The 17493-nt window shown below is 43.6% G+C and overlaps 1 long non-coding RNA gene across 2 annotated transcripts; it reads right to left on the bottom strand.

The window, feature by feature from the left end:
* Nucleotides 1–6092: 6092 nt before the first annotated feature.
* LOC128142400 (uncharacterized) lies at nt 6093–15420 on the bottom strand. 2 transcript variants are annotated; one of them, XR_008235381.1, is made up of 3 exons: nt 14407–15420; nt 9277–11211; nt 6093–8548 (listed from the first exon to the last, which is right to left on the bottom strand). It is a non-coding gene; the product is annotated as an uncharacterized LOC128142400 (long non-coding RNA). The 2 variants fall into 2 exon arrangements; XR_008235380.1 differs by having other exon boundaries at nt 6093–9582; nt 10389–11211.
* Between the last annotated feature and the right edge of the window lie 2073 nt (nt 15421–17493).

Below are 17493 nucleotides of genomic sequence, written 5' to 3'. Positions count from 1 at the left end.
AAGGAGACAAGACAGCAGAGCTGGGCTTTACTTACATGGGATTACGGCTACTTTAGTTCAGGAACTGGAATATAGCAGTGGTACCCTGGCTCACTGGTAATGCAAGGGGGGATTTTACATGTGAATTAAATGCAACGTGCTTCTGTTCTCCATTTTCAAGCTATTCTCCCCTGGATAAAGTGTTGAACTGAGTTTTTGTGTTTTACCCTTTTTTTTTTTTGAAGAGTAAGGTAGAAATTAAGGATCCTAGACACTTCTGAAAGTTTAAATAGCCCCAATTTTGGAAAATGGTTCTTTTCTCACTAAGATGTTTTCTAATAAAAAGATGGTTTGCAAGCACTGAGCACATGAAATTCTTTGACAATATATCACAGCTCTACCACAACCACTTTAGGAAGCAGTAGATGGGAAAACTGCTGTTACAGAAAAGCCAGTGTAGACCTATCTTGAAATAAAAGGTCTACAATTTTACCAACATTAGGCATCCTATTTTGGGAAGAAACTGAAGAGAGGACTTTTTTCCCCCCAGAAAATATTGACATTTCCAAAAGCAAGATATTCATAGGTGATGAGACTGATTTACAGCAATAGGTGCACACAAACATTCACTTGCTCCCAGACTGCAAGCAGGAATGTCAGAGACTCATTTCTAAATTGGGCACTTGCACCTGCATGTGTAATATTCCAAACATAGTAGGTGCTTCTGACTGTTTTCCTATGTCTGATTTTGAAAAATCTGTTCCTTGCTAGGTTGAACCCATTACTTCCCAAAGATCCTCTTAAATATGAGTTTGCATGCAATATTCATCCTGGCGTTCTCTGCAGGATCAGTTCCGATGTTATGTTTTCGGATGTTATTTGTTTTCATTGTTCCATAACATTTTTCTGTCCTCCCTTTCATTTCTATCTGATCTCCCGGTAAACCTTTATAATCTTGATATACTGTTTTCATAGTTTCTCCAATGATCTCTTTGAAGAGACTGGACAAGCTAGACCATCTCTCAAATGATGTAAAACATTTCCCTAATGTGGACATTATGTGTGCCAAGAAATTCCTGAATTAGTTTGAGTGTTTCCATACTGCATTCATGTATGTCAGCAGCAGTCACAGGAGCTGTCTGTCCTCACTGGAGACCGCTCGTTCCCAGAGAGGCTATTTTGCACCTCTAGGTCACCACATCTGCCTCTGCCAGTTCCAATGAAGGGCTCCCCATCCCTCACCAGGAAATACCCACCCTCAGCGATCACCTGCCCAAAGCCCATCATGACAGATTCTTTTCAGCATCCTAAGAAACAATTCAGATGATAGCCAATGTTTGTTTATTTTTATGGCTAAATACTGCCCAGATGCTTCTTTTTAAAGAATGACCTTTTTTTTTTCTTCTTCTTTTTTGGTGTTTAGAGCAAGTTCTGATTGCCCAAGCAAGGCCAAAGCAAAGACACTTTAAGCAGAGAGACACAAAAATAGGATCCTTTCCCAGGGCAATTTTGGATTTCCAGCAGAGCTGCTCTTCAGTTGTTGCAACAGCCTTTACACAATTGCTGCTCCTTTGCTCCCCGTCATAGGGAGATTTCAACCAACCGAGCTCAGCACCCTGCCTCCCTTAAGCACAAGGGCTGTGCACAGACTGACAGGCTGGTGCGACATGCAGCTAAGGTGCAAAGGCAGACCCGGGGGCCTTGCAGCTCAGTTGCATGGCTCACTGGGAGGTCAGAGCCTGCCCACTGTACCCCTTTGCAGTCTGCTGACCCCTGCGTAGAAGAACAGGGGTCCTCTTGTTTCTAACTGCCGCAGGCTTGCTGAAAGGAACGAGGGTTTGTTCTTCTATCTCTATTTGTGAGAGCATTCAAATACCAAAGTTAAATCCAGGCTTATCCTCTCTTTTCTTTACATAAAAGCTCCCACTCAAAGCAGACATGTTCTCAAATCTATTATCCTCTATATTGTTCGTAGTGGTTCTAATTTTTCCCACGTTGCTCAAAGCTCTATCCTCAGGTGACTGTTCTCTGAGATTTTGCAGCTCAGCTTTACCTTTCAAATAAGATTTATCCATTAAAAAACAATTCCACAGCTTTTAGCAGCTATCATTTTGTCACATATGGATTTATTCAATAAATGCTTTTAATAGCAACATTTCTAGGCTTTGTTTGTCAAGAGCTGCCAGGCTTTTACAAGCCAGGGTTGGCACAGATGCTGAATTGCCTCTGTACCCAGGGGAGAGTTCCCTGCTGGTCATGACAGAGGTCCTGCACACACAACTAAATGAAAGGAAATTAAAAATATGAGTATCTACATAATTCACAGCCAGTAAATGGTGGAGAGTATCAGGCTTCCAGCAACTTCTGGACCTCAGCAAAGCTTCTAATAAAAGCAGGGATATGTGATTTTAATCTGCAGTTCCAAGATCTACCCTAAGACCTAAAAGCCCAGCTTCAACACAAGTACCAGGGCAGGGAACTATAGAAAGGCCATTAGCAGACCAAATTCAGCCAGCCCAAGGGCACTGGGAAGTAAGAGCTGACAGGACAGAAGAGAGAGGTTAGGATCAGTATGCCAAAAATCTTTCATTCCTGGGTCAGCCTGAAATTAAGCAGCATTGCTGTTGTCTATCTGCTGCCCACTGTGGAGCAATGGGTGTCTAGCATTTGCATCTCAGTGTGCATGGCATCCGCCCATGCAGGACTTCACCTGTGTCTCCTGAAGAACTGTAAAAGGTGGTGGTTGTTGAAAAAGAGAGTGAGTCTTTTCCTTTGTTCTGTTTCCCCAGTCCCTTGATTTTCTGAGGTCTTCAGATGTCTATTGCTAAATCCTTGGCCCAAATTCTCCTCCTTGAAAGTGGTGCAGTACTAAGTTTGTCTAAAGCAAACTTGAAAGAGAAAAGAGAATACATTGCCTAATATTCTTTTCTAGGTTTTCCAAGAATTATAAACTCCTTTTGGTGCCTCTTTTGCTTTCTTTCAATGAAATATTTAATACATTCAGACATTAGGAGGATTTCTTTTTGCTGATCTTCCTCCATTCTTTCCATAGTTACCCACAGTCCCACAAGGACTTATTAATTAAATTCTCTCGGTACAGTGTTATCTCTCTCTGACTATCTCTATTTTCTGTACTGCAGCTTGTGTACATTGTCAAGAGGAATCAGAGAAAGCAAAGAACCAAATAAAAAGATCCCTCCAGGAATACAGTGTTCGATTATACAAAGAAAACCCGCAGTTTAGATTGCTCATCCTTATTTCCCGGAGGAGGCCTCAAATGTCTTTGTTCTTTGGCTTTTTAAAAAGAATTTCCTTTTCTGGTAAAATCATTTTACCTGTGAACTGCAGGCCGGGCTTTTGGTCACATTCACCTGTTTTTCCATTATCAACTGTTACATATTGTTCTTCCCCATGCTCTGCCTCCAACAAGCAGCTTTGGGCTGTTTTGCAGCACTCCCCTCCCCATGGCTTTGTGCCTGGGCTCCAGGACCTTCCACCAGCTCTGGGTTTCCTGGGGGGAGCCTGGCTTCATGTGAACAACACAGCGGGTTCTTTTCACAAATGGCAAAGTGTCATAAATGCATTACTGTTGATAACAGTGATGATGAGATCTCTGGAGAGGCCAGGGAAGGAATGAGCATGGGGCCCAAAGCCTCCTCTCATCTCCTGAAGTGCTGTACCTGTTTTACGGACAAAGAACAACTTCTGCTCCTGGAGTTGTCAGTCAAAGCCAGCTTCCTCAGTGCTAAAGTTACTATAAATAACAGAATAACTCTTAAAAACACAAATGGAAGTACAGTGGTGTATGTAATTCACCAACTGTTTCAAGCCGTGAACTGAACTCCCTGCCTCCTTGAAGTCCACAAATTTGTATGGCTCATAGCCATCACACCTATGTTATATGTGCACGCATATACATGTTCTGATATGTTCAGTATTTTGCTCTTGTCTAAAAATAAAGCTGTAAAATGGAAGGGGAAAATCCACTTACTCCCCTACACTTTATGCTGGGAATCTGATATTACCTCCAGTTTGCCATCTTCCCAGCTGGCTAGATACTGTATCGTTTATGTTGGACCTTCTCCAAGATTAATGGCATCATCTGTACAGTTTTAACAGTCTAATCTTGCTAAATCTCTTTGTTTTGAAATTTGATTGTGCCTGATCTTCATTATTTTAATTGTTTAATGTATTATAATTAAGGCTCAATTAGATCTAACAGATTCCAATTCAGCCCAATGTATTCACATCCATCTGTGAGCTGCAGGAAGCCCAAGACAAACCAGGCTGATTCTATGCTGGTTTTTCAGTCCAGAGACCAGGTACTATTTTTGCCACTGACTTATGTTTGACTGCAGGCAAGTCATCTATCTTTCTCTTTCTCCAAGGGATTCCAGCTTGCTGTGTTTATAGCCTAACTGGGTCTCAGCACAGGTTGACATCTTTACATGCAAGTGTTATGGAAATAACAATAACAACCCACAGCCCATCCCATACGCAGCTGCCTTCTAACTGGGACTGACTCCTGTTTATACAGAGCACAGGAAGAAAGACTGTGAACACAGAGGCTTGTAAATATGCATGTCGTTTCAGCGTAAAACATGGAAACCTCTCTTTCCTCCCCACCCACCTCATATCAAGTTCTGGCAAGATTTTGGTACTTCCCGGAGGACAGGCTCTCTGCCTACGTAGAGGGACACCTTCTACTTGCTGTGCACGACGCAGCCCCACTGGAGCTGTGCCAGTCGTCTCCTGAAAATGCTGTTGCTGCAGCGTCCATAGGCCTGGCCACCAGATCTCCTGCACCGTCTCTTCAGTGGTGCATCTTCATTCTGCCTGCATGCAGGTTGCAGGGAAGGATGTCTCTTTGCCAGGGATTAAGAGCCAGTTGCTTCTTCTGAAGATGGAGCTGGAAGAAGAGCAAGCAGGTATCATGTTTTCCTTTCAAACAGTGAATGAAGTTGCCCACCTTCTCTTCCCCATCCCCTTAACCCAGCACTTCAGTGGGAAGAGCATTCACCCAGGACATGGGGGACCCAGATTCAATTCACTTCTCCACCTGAGAGAAGACAAACCCATTTCTTCAGGGCACACTCTTGCTATCAGGCTCCACAAGGGGACCTTTAGCTCCTGCTAAAAATTTGTCGTATTTGTCCAAAAATTAATGACAGAACATTGATCCTGAGAGCAATCGCAGCCTGCTGGTCTGCTGGCCAGAGCTCACAGCCAAGGGCAAGGAGATCTAGTTCCGCTCCATGCCCTAAGGACTACTTCTGTGTCTTATCTGGTGATTATTCCTGTGTAAAATAAATAAACTCAGATTACCTTTCTGAAGAGTAACAGGGTTCCCTAGCACCTTCCTTGCAGCAGTAAGCAGTATGGTAAAAGACCAAAACCACCCTACAGATAACAAATCAGACCTTGACTTTCTTCATCATAAAAAAAAGATGGGAAGAAACAAACATATGCAGAAACCTGCCATTTTCATCTCCACAAGGAAACCACATGTTAATGCCCCCCAACCTGATAAAAGACATTCCCTTTGGCATTGCAGGCAGCCAACTATGCGGGGTCACTAACTTGACAGTAACGAACATATGCTCAAAGGAAGATGCAACGGGTGTGACACAAAAAGAGCACGTGCCCTTGGTCCAGCAAAGATGCCCTGCACTAGGTTACAGAACAAGCCCCCACTGGTACTGCATGTCTCTCTCACAAACGCTGGTTTTGCAGTATCAATGGTTTTGTGGGCTCAGCAGCCAGCCTTCTCTGAAAGTGTTTCATGCAGATTAATTAAGACCCTCCCCCCAAAAAACCAAGAAAAACCATATCTTACTTAGGAAGCTCAGTATAGAAGAAGCAGAGAAAAGGATCTCTAGCAAACACAGAGATAGAATTTAGATTTTAAAGCCCTAGGAGCAAAAAACCATGTGCCCCCTTTATTTTTAAATCCCTTAGAACATTTTCAGATCTGTAAAAATATTCAGTTAGAACAACTGTAATCAAAATAATAGCCTGTGTATTTTTGTAATCTAGTTTGGGGATTCTTTTCCACTCCCAAAACATAACACAAAATCATTTTTAGGTAGAGAAACATTTTTATTTTTGCAATTTATTTTTTCTCTGAAGAAAATGCACTTTTAAATTACGTGCAGGATGGATTCATAAATTTGAAGCAGTTTGCAGGTTGTAAGAGCTGAAAAAATAATTTGAGAGTTTACAGCGTTCGGGCCAGGTATTCTTACATCCAGCCCTTTCCACTGAGACAGTCCCGATGGCTGGGTACAATTCAACTGATGACTTGCTCTTTGTTAAGCTGTCAAGCGGAGCTGCCGAGCATTTCTGACTCAGGTGGGCAGAACACTTCACACCCCAGTAGCCATGACCACAGACTGGGAGGAACCCAGCAGGAGCTATTGTTGCCAAGGGAGAATTTGTCAGAGCAAGAAGCTCGCTGGGGAGTGCTTGGGGAAGTGAGGAGCAGGCCAAAATCACCAGCAAGGCTGGTCTGTGGGAGGAAGATCATGGTGGGGGGGAGGAGGGGGGCAGAATTTTTGGTTGGTGGCAAAGCACCAAGGCATAGAAAAAGAGTGTTTTAATGCTGTGTATATCCAAATGAATGTATTGAAGAGCCCTCTGAACATCCTTTGAGCTTCTATGCCTTACTTACTTGGAGAGGTGATATGCTGGAGATGATAGAAATTGTTCTGTGGGTATCGGAGTGGTGCCAGGGACCGCGTGAGCCAGAGGCAGGACATGCCTAGCAAACTCCCAAATCTTCCTGGGAGTGGCACGCTGCACAAGTGCCAGGAGAGGCTTCATTTACAGCTGAGGTACAGGTATGTCAGCCTAGCTCGTTACCCAAGAACCTGCAGGAAAACTCCTTCCCGCGTTTGCGTCCAGCTGTTTGAGGCATACGTCTGGTATTGCAGATCAAGTGCCTGTGCGCCACGAGCTTAAAAGTTTCATCAGAAAGAGAACTCCTAACTGTGTTTGCCTCATCACCAGCTATCTGTAGGAGATGGAGCAAACAAATAGTTCGGAGAGCTTCCTGGTCAGTGCTGAGTAGCTGTAGCATATACCACACTGACTCATGGATTTAAGCATGCTCTGTGGAGTTCAGGACATTTCAAGAACTTCCTACCTGAACATCAACCATAGGTCTAGCTGGACACGTCTGAATCTCCACCTTGTCTTATAATCTGCCTATTAACACCCACCACACACCCCATGTGCTTTCCGATAGTTGCAGGATGCAGTACAGATCTTTCCATCCTTTAAGACTATCTATGGATTTCATCTGTAGTAGTGATTTTTACTGCTCCTTTTTCTTCAGCCACATTCTGAAACTAGATACGCTTCATACTTCTTTTACTACCCTCCTTCCTTTTTGTTTTCACAGCAGGTGGAGCATTTTCTACAGCAGGTTTTTTGGGTTTAGTTTTTTTCCCCAAATCTTGTCCCTCCACCTATTCTTAGAAGAGCACCCAATCTCTGCTTTTGAGTTCTGAGCTTTCCTTGTGCAAACCATCTTCTCTGAAAATTGGCGCTGGTACACATGTTAATCCATGGCCTAGCAAGTCTTCCTGTGCACTGTTGTCTCCATACAACTTTTTGCATTTGCAGGCGTGAGCTGTAACCAGCTCTGGTGACAGTTTTTCTGTTGAAGAAGAAAAATGACATTGCAGAATCTGGAGCTGATCAACAAATCTGTTGGTGAAGTTCAGAGGAACTCACAGCATTCTGAAGTTAGTCTACTGCTATTATTGCTGCTTGCATGCTGCTTATCATATCATGGAGATCATTTGGTTACAGCCTAGATGCACTCTTTATTATCCTCACCAGAAGCTTGCCAAGTTTGAAAAAAAAAAAAAGTTTAACTGAGAAGTGAGACATTAACTATTTATGAGATAATAACATCCATAAACTTGGTAGTCTCCTTCAGCAGTTTAATTTTCTTCTCATCAAAATCTCGTTTTCTGTTAAGTAATAAGAAACAGAGAATCCAGAAGTTGGGGGAAAAAGAGTACCTGCCCTGTGAGACCTTAGGCCTGGAGTTTTTGCTTCAAAAATCTTTCCTCGAGGTTTAGGTTTCAAAGTCTGCCCTAGATAAATGACAAGAAAGATTGGCTTGGTAACTCTGACCCTGGCTTGCAAGTGACAGGGTGGGATCTCAGCCCCTTCTTCAGCCGCAGGTTTTCCAAATGGCCACAGGCAAATCATGCGGATATTTGCGTGAGAGCTTTGTCCCTACAGAGCCTTATCCTGCAGGACTGGGTGTAGATGGCAATTTGCTGCTGACCTTTAAACGACTGTAAAACTGTAACTTGGCCACACTGCAAGCACTCCCCCTAATTTTATACTTCCTGGGGCTTATCTATTATGCAAAACCAGACAGGTTTCACAAGCTGGGAAGTTGTGCAGAAGAGCAGCTTTTATCACAGCCCAGTACTATGCATGTGTGTATTCTTTGTTTTGACATCAGCTCAATTGTGTCCTGTTTAGAGAATTGACCAGAGAACTACAAAAACTTTCCATGCTAGATAAGGTATCCATCTTGAGGAAGAACCTGACAGAAAAGACAAAAAGGAGACAAGACATTTTTCTTTGTTTCTCCAGCAAAGCTAATTTGTAAAATATACAACACTCACAGAGGTTTTTAGACTAACACAGACCCTGTGGGACAGCTGTAGGCCTCCATACCTTATAGGAATATTTTAAAAACATTGCAATGTTGGGTTGGATATACTATTTGAAATGTGTGTATAGATTTAAAAAATAATAATTTGCTTAATTCTACTTAGCTTCTTTTAAACTAGATTCACTAGTCCCACCACACGACAGCTGGGTCTTTAAAATGTCAGGTAGCCAGCAGGGGGGCACGATAAGAATCCACAAATGTTTGATGAGTATAAATATCAAAGCAGGAGATTCTCCAGTCAGGATGGAAAGGGGTCAGTACCAATTAGTTTTGTTACAGCTATTGACATGAGCACATCCTAACAGTCTGGTTGAACTTTCTGGATGAAGAAACAGCCATTAACTGGCTCCCACCAGGGTATATCTGAGACCTCATTACTAAATCAGACAGAATTCTTAGGCCAGTTAAGTTACAGGAATTGATGCTGAGCCAGGAGAGCAAGGGGAATACAAAGATAGTAACAGACTCTGGAGATTCTGGGAGAAAAAAAGGTGTTCGGGGTGGGAAGGAGGAAGAAGAGGCAGGGCAAGAGAATCGAGTTTCTCTGCAAGAAATAAAACAAACAAGGTGGCATTTGATTGATTGTTTTCATGGACTTGTGTTCTTTGTCTCCTGAATCTTCTCTGCCATAACAACCTCAGGTTCTCTTCTGAAACCCACTCTCCATATAGGGCACACGCTATGCTCAATCAAAAATCTTTGAGCATACTCTGGCAGGCTGGCGGCTCTCAACTACTATATAAAGGCTGGCTTCCACCTGCCTTTTCCAAAGCGCAGGCATTTAATTACGCGCTTTGTCCTCTGTACAGCTGCAGTTTTTCACAGACCTTATTTATTTTGAGATTTCAGCTCATCTTTCAAATTTGGTTGAAATTGGGTCCCAAAGTTTTTAAGGGGAATTGCTGAATGTACAGAGAGATAAACAACACAATCTCATAAACCTCATTTCAAAGGCAACCAGGCTAAAAAATGCCAGTTTTTAATTTCTGATCCTGCTCATGCCAAATGTTGTCTAACATTTCAGCAGCAATCTGTGGCCCTGAGAGCCTCTTTCAATATCCTATGAAGAATATAAAATAAATTGTGATAAATGTAGTCAGTATAAAATAAAATTAGTTGAAATTGGTTGCTGGGATGCAAAACTGAAGTTGACAGGCAGTTGTGAGGAAACTTGCAAGAAAATGCTTATTTTATGTATTTCTTCGGGGCTTAGCAGCCTGGAGCTGTCAAGATGGTTTTGCACATGCTCGGCAGCAAAAACAAGGGAACTGAGTGATTTTACCAGTGGAAAATTTAAGTTCCTACTGCATTAAGCAAACCTTCAAGATTAGAAATGCTATTAATGCCTATAACTTGAATAAAGTTACTTAAATATATATTTAGGGGCCTAAGTTGCCCTTGTAAAGCTACATCTTGAATTTCTTTAGTAACCTGCTGTGATAATTTTACCAAGGGCTTGTGAAAATCTAAATAAAATATATTAGTAAGTTCTCCTTCACCCTTACCTCTATTGAACCACTCAGATACCAGTAAGAGATTAATGAGATTTTTCTACTCTAGACATTGTAATTTCTTAGACCACCTCATAAAATGACCTTTGAGGTGCTGTATCATTCCATTTTTAACTTTAGATGATCATCTAATACACAATTCACTGTATGAATAATTCCTTGGATTACCTTGTAAAAATACAGGTTCAATACATTACCCATTGATCCTTTTAGTGGCAAATGTTTACAGTGAGAGTTTGCGTGTATCCTATAGCAGCTACGCTATTTCATTTTTGAGGTCCTCCAGAAATCCTCAGGGTGTACCCTATGAGACCTGTAACTTGCACCTTAGCATTTTTTCGGATGCCTTCAACTCTAACAGCTATGGTATATTTCTAAAGAATGTAAAGAAAATAAATAATTTATCATTTAAAAAATAAGAGACAAGCTGAGGATAAATGCATACAAGACAAGAAGCTCTGAAATTGAGTGGCAGAACTGATTTGAAACAAGACATTATGGAGCCTTTTTCCTGACAATCAACATTAAAATAACATTAGCTAGTAAGCGCAAATAAATAAAAAATAAGTCCAAAAATAAATCAAAGTAGGTATAATAGAATGATGTTAGTCTCAAGTTTGCTTCAAGACATCCTGTCTCTTCTGGTAACACTTTTTAAGTATTATCTTGCTCAGTCAAGAGCAGTTACACATAACGGAAATGAATACAAGCTAAAAAGAGTTCCAAGTTCCCAAATCCCAATGGCTATTGTTTGCAAAAAGAAAAAAACTGTTTTCATCTATAAACCAACAGAATTACTCCAGATTCAGGAATTCAGGGTGTAATTCAGTCCTGTCTGGAGGATCGGGATAAGACCGATGCACAGTTAATTTATCAAAACCATATTAAATTCACTCAAACTCATATTTCCAGATCTGGAGGACCCATGTTCAGTCGGTGCTCCCAGCAGAGCAGGTGACCAACCGCCTTCACGCATCCCAGGGCAAAGCACGCCTGTTTCGGCACCATCCATCTTGCTTCCTGTAGGGAGAAATGGAGAAGAAAACATATGTGATACGCTTTTTCAGTATATCTTTGGAACACACACAAATACCTCAGCATTGGGCAATCAGTTAGGAATGAGAATATAATAAAGTCATATTATATAAGCCATACATATTCCACTTGCAGGCCTCTGTCTAGCCAAGTGTTTTCAAACACTCATGTTAAATCTCCTTTTTGTTGCTGATGCTGGGGATATTTCATCTGATTTCTTCACAGTTCTGATGACTGCAGCAGCATCCCTAAAACGCTTCTTAGCTGCATCTCAAAATAGTCTGATTAATCAACCTTATTCAAGAGTGATGAACTTTGTTCTTCCATGAAGCTTTTGAGTTTGCATCTAATATTGTAAAATCAACTCAGGTACAGAAACAAACTGAATTTTCCCTGGGAAAGTAGATATACCTAAAGCAATGTCAAGGTGCCTGTTTTCAAAATGAGCTTTCAGCAACTCAAGAATTTGCACACTTTTGCATTCAATATGTCACTAACGCACTTAAACACTACAATGAAAGGAACCAAATGAGATCCATATATGAACCTATACATAAATAACAGCCTTGCCACCCAGACCTCTCAAACTCTCCTTCCAGCTAACTGGTTACTGAAAGTTATTGAAGCCCTTGAAGTGCGGCCATGTCCTGATGTTCTCCCCCATCTCATACACTAAATGTTGGAAATAAAAGGTTTTGAGATTAAATTCAGTTCTTAGTGACCCCTGTGCAAACTTACAGCCTTTCATACCTTTCAGGAGCTTTTTCTAAACAAGGAAGAACAGCATCTAGCTTCCTTTCTCAGAAAGGTTAGTAGGAAGTAAAGAGCAGTGCTGATTTATCTTCAGGATTTGGTGACAAGTTCTCTGAAGGAAGTTGCCATTTTACTTTACTTTTTTACAGAATTGGGGAATGCAATAACTTACAATTCATCCCTTCTATGCCATTTATTTGGTGGATATCCTGACATCCTTCTTGGATACTTGTCACTTTGGTGACAAGATGTTTGCAAACATTTTGAAATTATTTTTGTGAAAATCACCTTTGCATTTTACTGACAGTCGAATCTGAGGAATCATCCCTGGGGACACTTCCAACCATGCACTCACTCTCTTAGTTATATACTATATATATACTATACTAGACATATACTATGTATACTTAAACGAGTCCATATACAAAATCATTTGAGGATTTTAATCCAAGGTACAGGATTACTTATGCTAGACTCACTGGTACCTTGATTCTTCAGCTAAATGTGTCATTTTTTTATAAAACTAGACTATGGGCAGACAGGTGAGGAAGTTAGAGAGGGTTCTGAGGATATCTTCAATGAGGCAGAGAGAAAGGCCATGAGATCCAGCAGCTCTAACTACTTTCCACTCAGTGATGGAAAATAGCAGCCTTATCCACAATTCACATGTTTTATCACTGGCACCTGACAGAGAGTCAGAATCTGACTCACTTTAGACCACTGGCGGGGGGAAAAAAGGAACAAAAAGAAAAGTCTAAAATGCATCCATCCTTCACTAAAGTCTCTCCATTGGGTCAACCTACAAGAGTGTCCTGTGGACAAAGTGTGTCAGTTGATCCAAAAGCACAATCAGACTACAAAGGGGAGGAATGTAAGATCTCATTCCCTTGTGCAAAGCTTGAAGTTTTGCTTGTAAATCACAGGCTGTGGCCAAGGAAAGAAATAAAGATAGCTAGGACATACTCCTAAAAATGTTCATGTTTTATTCCAGAAAGGTGGTAATACTCCAACAATCTTGCTTTTGCTAAGTGGGGGGCAAGATGCTCAAAGCCCTACAGAAGCACACAAAGGCTGCGTAAGAATACTCCTATATACAGTTTAACCACGTAGCCTGAGAAGCTACATCTCAGCACCTGTAGTGCTGAGAATCAGCACAGAAAGGTATGTAAAAGTCACAACAGTCAGGATTTTGAGCAAGCAGCTTTCGGACAAGTAGCTCCTGACAGCAGGAGAGCACAAAATATTGCTGGCAACTCTTCTTTTTTTCCCCCGCAGGCCATAGATTTGCAGAATCATCTCCTGGTCTCCAGAGAAATGCCCTTTGCTAGGCTGCCTTTTCTCATTTTCCTGTTCCCAGGAAAAAAAAAAAAAACAGTCAATCAGAACATCTCCATTTTCTAGCAGCAGCCTGGTTAGCACCAAGAGTGACCACAGCTGCACCTTCCAGTCCTGACAGCATTCACCGACTTTTAAGAGCTATTCCTATGGACTTCCTGGACTGCCTTCCCTGGCCTGTGTGAGAGTAACCCCCCAAAAGCCCTGCCATCTTCTCCTAGTGTGTGGATAACCCTACCTTGCTACCCATCCACTTTTAATTAAATATGGTTAAGCACAGGGAAAAATAACAAAGCACTTAGGGGAGAAAGTATGGGAGGGAAGAAGAAAGAACTAAATGCTGTGTTAGAGGGAGAATAAAAAATATGTGGGGTAATTTTCTCCCCCCCCCCTTCTTCCTCTCATATAAGAAAGTAAAGTAAGAATGACAGTAAATAAACATACATGTATGTACTTTTATATGCAAATGTGTCAACTCTACAAATGAGGTTTTGCTCCTAGCTGCCGACAAGTACGCCTGACAGTCTGAGATAGTGAAAGTGCAAGTCATCGAACAAAAAGCTGTGTGGAGTGCAGTAGAGAAAATGCATTTGAAGAAAAGGGAAACTGCTTAAAGCCTATCTTTTTAAGAGACCAAGTTCCCTGGTCAAAACTGCAATAAGCAAGACAAAACTTTCCACACTGGAGGAAAAGTGCAGGAAATATAAGAAGACAGCAGGAGAGTATCTGTTCAAGAGGTGGCATATGCAAAGGTGAGTAATGTCTAATTCCTTGGATCTGTTTCAAATGGCAGCATTCATGAAATCCAGAGGAGTGGAAATGGTGTTTGGCAAAAATAGCCTACTTAAAGGGGAATGAGTGCATCGCCTATTGACACACGGGGCTGTTAGCAAACAAAAACTAAGGTTAGAGGCAATTAGGGTTGCTGCAGGAGACATTCCATTCACTCCAAAACCAGAAATAATGGAAAGGACTGAATGGAAAGGCTGATGTTTTCCTTCCACAAAACTATTAACACTGCCTACAGTATTGCAGCCTACTTCACAAGGGGTTCCCCTATATTTCCTGGAGATATCAAAAAGCAATACGTACTTGTGCTTCATCTAACGTATGCTCCAGTCTGGATTCTTTATGCACTTTTAAGGATTATAATTATTCCTGTATCAGTTAATTTTTCATCATGTTACCGCAAAATATTCAAGTACCTCTGAAAACGTATAGTCTATATTTGGGTGGTTGCCATTTCCATGAGACTTTTCTACAAAATAAAGGTTTAAAGCTTATGTTAAAAATGAACTCTGTAACATAACTTGAAGCAAGTTGCAGCAAATGCTGTGCCATCATACCATCTGTGTTCAAGTACAGCTCTCAAGCTCTCCTCCTATTGCTTCCTAAAGTGGAAAATAATGGTAAAAAATAAAAACAGACAAGATGAAGAACCATTGTGTATTGGAATACATTATGAACCCGGGCCTTACGATGCTTGTTTCAAAAACGAACTCATCTGTGTCTGTATACCCCAACAATGCATCATTGGGGAAGTAAAAAGGAGGTAATACTCTTCTTCACATTTAAATCAAGCAATGGTGATGTTCTCACCTGATACAGCTAGTAAATTCTGGTGAGCTTTGTTCTACCCAATATTGCCCACTTTGCTTTTTTATAGCTCTCTTCACAAGTGTTCCAGCAATATTCCACAGGAACATGAGTGAAATTCATTAAACCTTGGAGTAAATGGAAGACACTAGAACTGATGAGAAAAAAAACCAAAAAACAAACAAACAAAACCCACTGTTAAATCAATGTCCAAGATAACAGAAGTTGCTGGACAAAACTTACACGGAGAAACGTACATTATGACAGACCCCAACATACATCTTAGGCCATAAGAAAGGGTGGTAAGAGATCCATAAACAAACCCTATAGGTAAAATGCCACCACAGAAAACCTAACTGTTCTTTATATGATACCATTTTAAGGGTAAATTTAAAAAAGCCCTATTCTTAAAAAGTCAACTTTGTCATGTGGAGCTTAAAATAGCACCTTCCTGATATTCAGTCAAAACACAGGATCTTTGTTTTGAAGGTTTAGAAATAAACCCCCTGTTCTGGTCACTTTATCACACTCTCAAGTCTACAGTCACTTCTTCACTGGAGGGTGGAAGGAAGACAAGGAACGTGCTGAGAAGCTACCCCCAAAGTGCCTGGAAAAGACAGAGAGAGGCACGCAGGCAAGACTAGGAGGCTTGAGGCAGAAGGCAGCGCATCTGCCGCAGAACCTGTTGACACTGTTTTCTCTGGTACCATACCAACCTGGTCCCAGCCAGTCACTTGTCAAGAACACAAATACATTCGTAACTTCCTCTTGCTTGCCGAGAAGCGAGCACCTCACTCTTCCTCTGCTATTCCCACATACTGCCTTGCCAACAGATTTTTATGACTCTTGTCTACATAAATACATGTCCGTCCTGTGCTGTGGCTATTTCTGCACGAGTTGTTTTGAACGATTAGGCAAGCGTTTGTGATCCGAGCAGGAGTCGCTCAGAAAGCTGCCGCCGCTTGATTTCCAGTTAGGGCTCCACAGCTGGGATACAGTAACCAACCACGTGACAAGAGCCTGAGGTTTTATACGAGACATCGCATTGAAAAGGAACAGGCTGGTGAGCACTCCGACCTATTCCTTTTCAATGCAATGCTCTGGCACGAGACCCTAGAGCAAGCCCCTGGGAGGGAACCTCTCTCTCCCACTGGAGATGCTCCTGTTCTGTGGCATTGCCAGATACGTGAGTCTGGCAGAGAGAATCTTCCTACCCCCTCTACCCCACCTGACCCTTTTCAAAAAATATATCGAATCTTATTATTCTCCATCTTATTTCTAATTCTGTGAGACAGTGCTGATCCCAGAGCCCAGGAGAAAGCATACGAGGGGTCAGGACACCACATACCTGAGACAGGGATTCAAGCTGGGGCATGCCGTTCAAAAAGGGGACAAGTAAACACAGGCTTTGAACACCTTTGGGGAACACTCTTTTTTCAAAAAAAGCATTTCCAACAACAGCAATGTTTATTATTTTAATACTCTTCCTACTCCTGTCAGCACCTTCTCATCAACGTTTGTGTGGTGCTGGCCAAAATGCCCGTCTGCCTTTCCGCGGGAGAGATATGCAAAAGGACCATTCGGCATCTGCAGAGCCCGGCTGCGCGTCCACCCCACTGGCCCCCGGCAGGGTCTCTCGGGGGCCCTGCCACCCCTCCCTGGGCTCCTGCCCGGGCTCCGCATGCTGTCCTCTTCTGGGTCTTTCCTTTCCAACCCACAACCTCCTTCCCACCCCTGGTCCAGGACTAGGTTCCCGGCACATGGTTCGACGCCTTGCTTGGCACACGCAGGCCATCACTCAGACCCGCGTGCACCGGGACGGTCCCCGTCCCCTCGGTACCGTCCCCGTCCCCTCCGTACCCCGGAGCTCGCCCACCACCCCGTCCTCCGTCACAGGCGCCCCACGTCGCGGCCCTGCAATGGGAACGGTGCTGGACGCTCAGCCAGGCCCTGCGGCGCTTGGCAAGGGGGGGTTAATTGGAAAAACTCGACCCTCGTGGAAAACACAAAGCCGGGAGAGGTCGCTTGGGGTGCGCGGTAAATGGGGGGGGGGGGGTGACACCCACACACAACCCACGGCCACAGCAGGTGGTGCCGCCCCCCCCCCGCTTCCACACGGCGCCCCGTGCCGCAGGCCCGGGGACAGCTCCGCCACCGCCGATCTCCTCAGCCGACCAGCGGCGCAGGCAGGGGCGGCTGAAGGGGGCTCCCCGCCGGGCGGCGGCCGGAGCGGGCCGGGCGAGGCGGCCGGCGGAGCGTCAGAGGCCGGAGCTGAGGGGGCGGGACGCCGCCTGGCCTGGCCTGGCCTCGCCTGGCCTGGCCTCGCCCCGGCCCGGCCCGGCCCTGCGGCAGCCCCACAGCGCGGCCGACCCCCCTCCCGCCCCCCCGCTCGGCTCCGCAGTCGGGGAGGGGGGTGCGGGGTGCGGGGGGAGAGGCGCGCTCCCGCGGGCGGGGCCGCCGGTTCTAGGCGTGCCCCGCCGGCCCGCGCGCCGCCGGCGCCCGCGGCGGTTGGCGAGGCCTCCACCCTGTGGCGCGCTGGGGGAGGCGCGGGCTCGTGCTCGCGCCTTTGCCGTTGCCATGGCC

The sequence above is a fragment of the Harpia harpyja genome, chromosome 5 (assembly GCF_026419915.1).
Source record: "Harpia harpyja isolate bHarHar1 chromosome 5, bHarHar1 primary haplotype, whole genome shotgun sequence".
In the NCBI taxonomy this organism is placed as follows: domain Eukaryota; kingdom Metazoa; phylum Chordata; class Aves; order Accipitriformes; family Accipitridae; genus Harpia; species Harpia harpyja.
The sequence above is the reverse complement of the archived record's forward strand: the minus strand, read 5'-3'. Positions and strand labels throughout refer to the sequence as shown.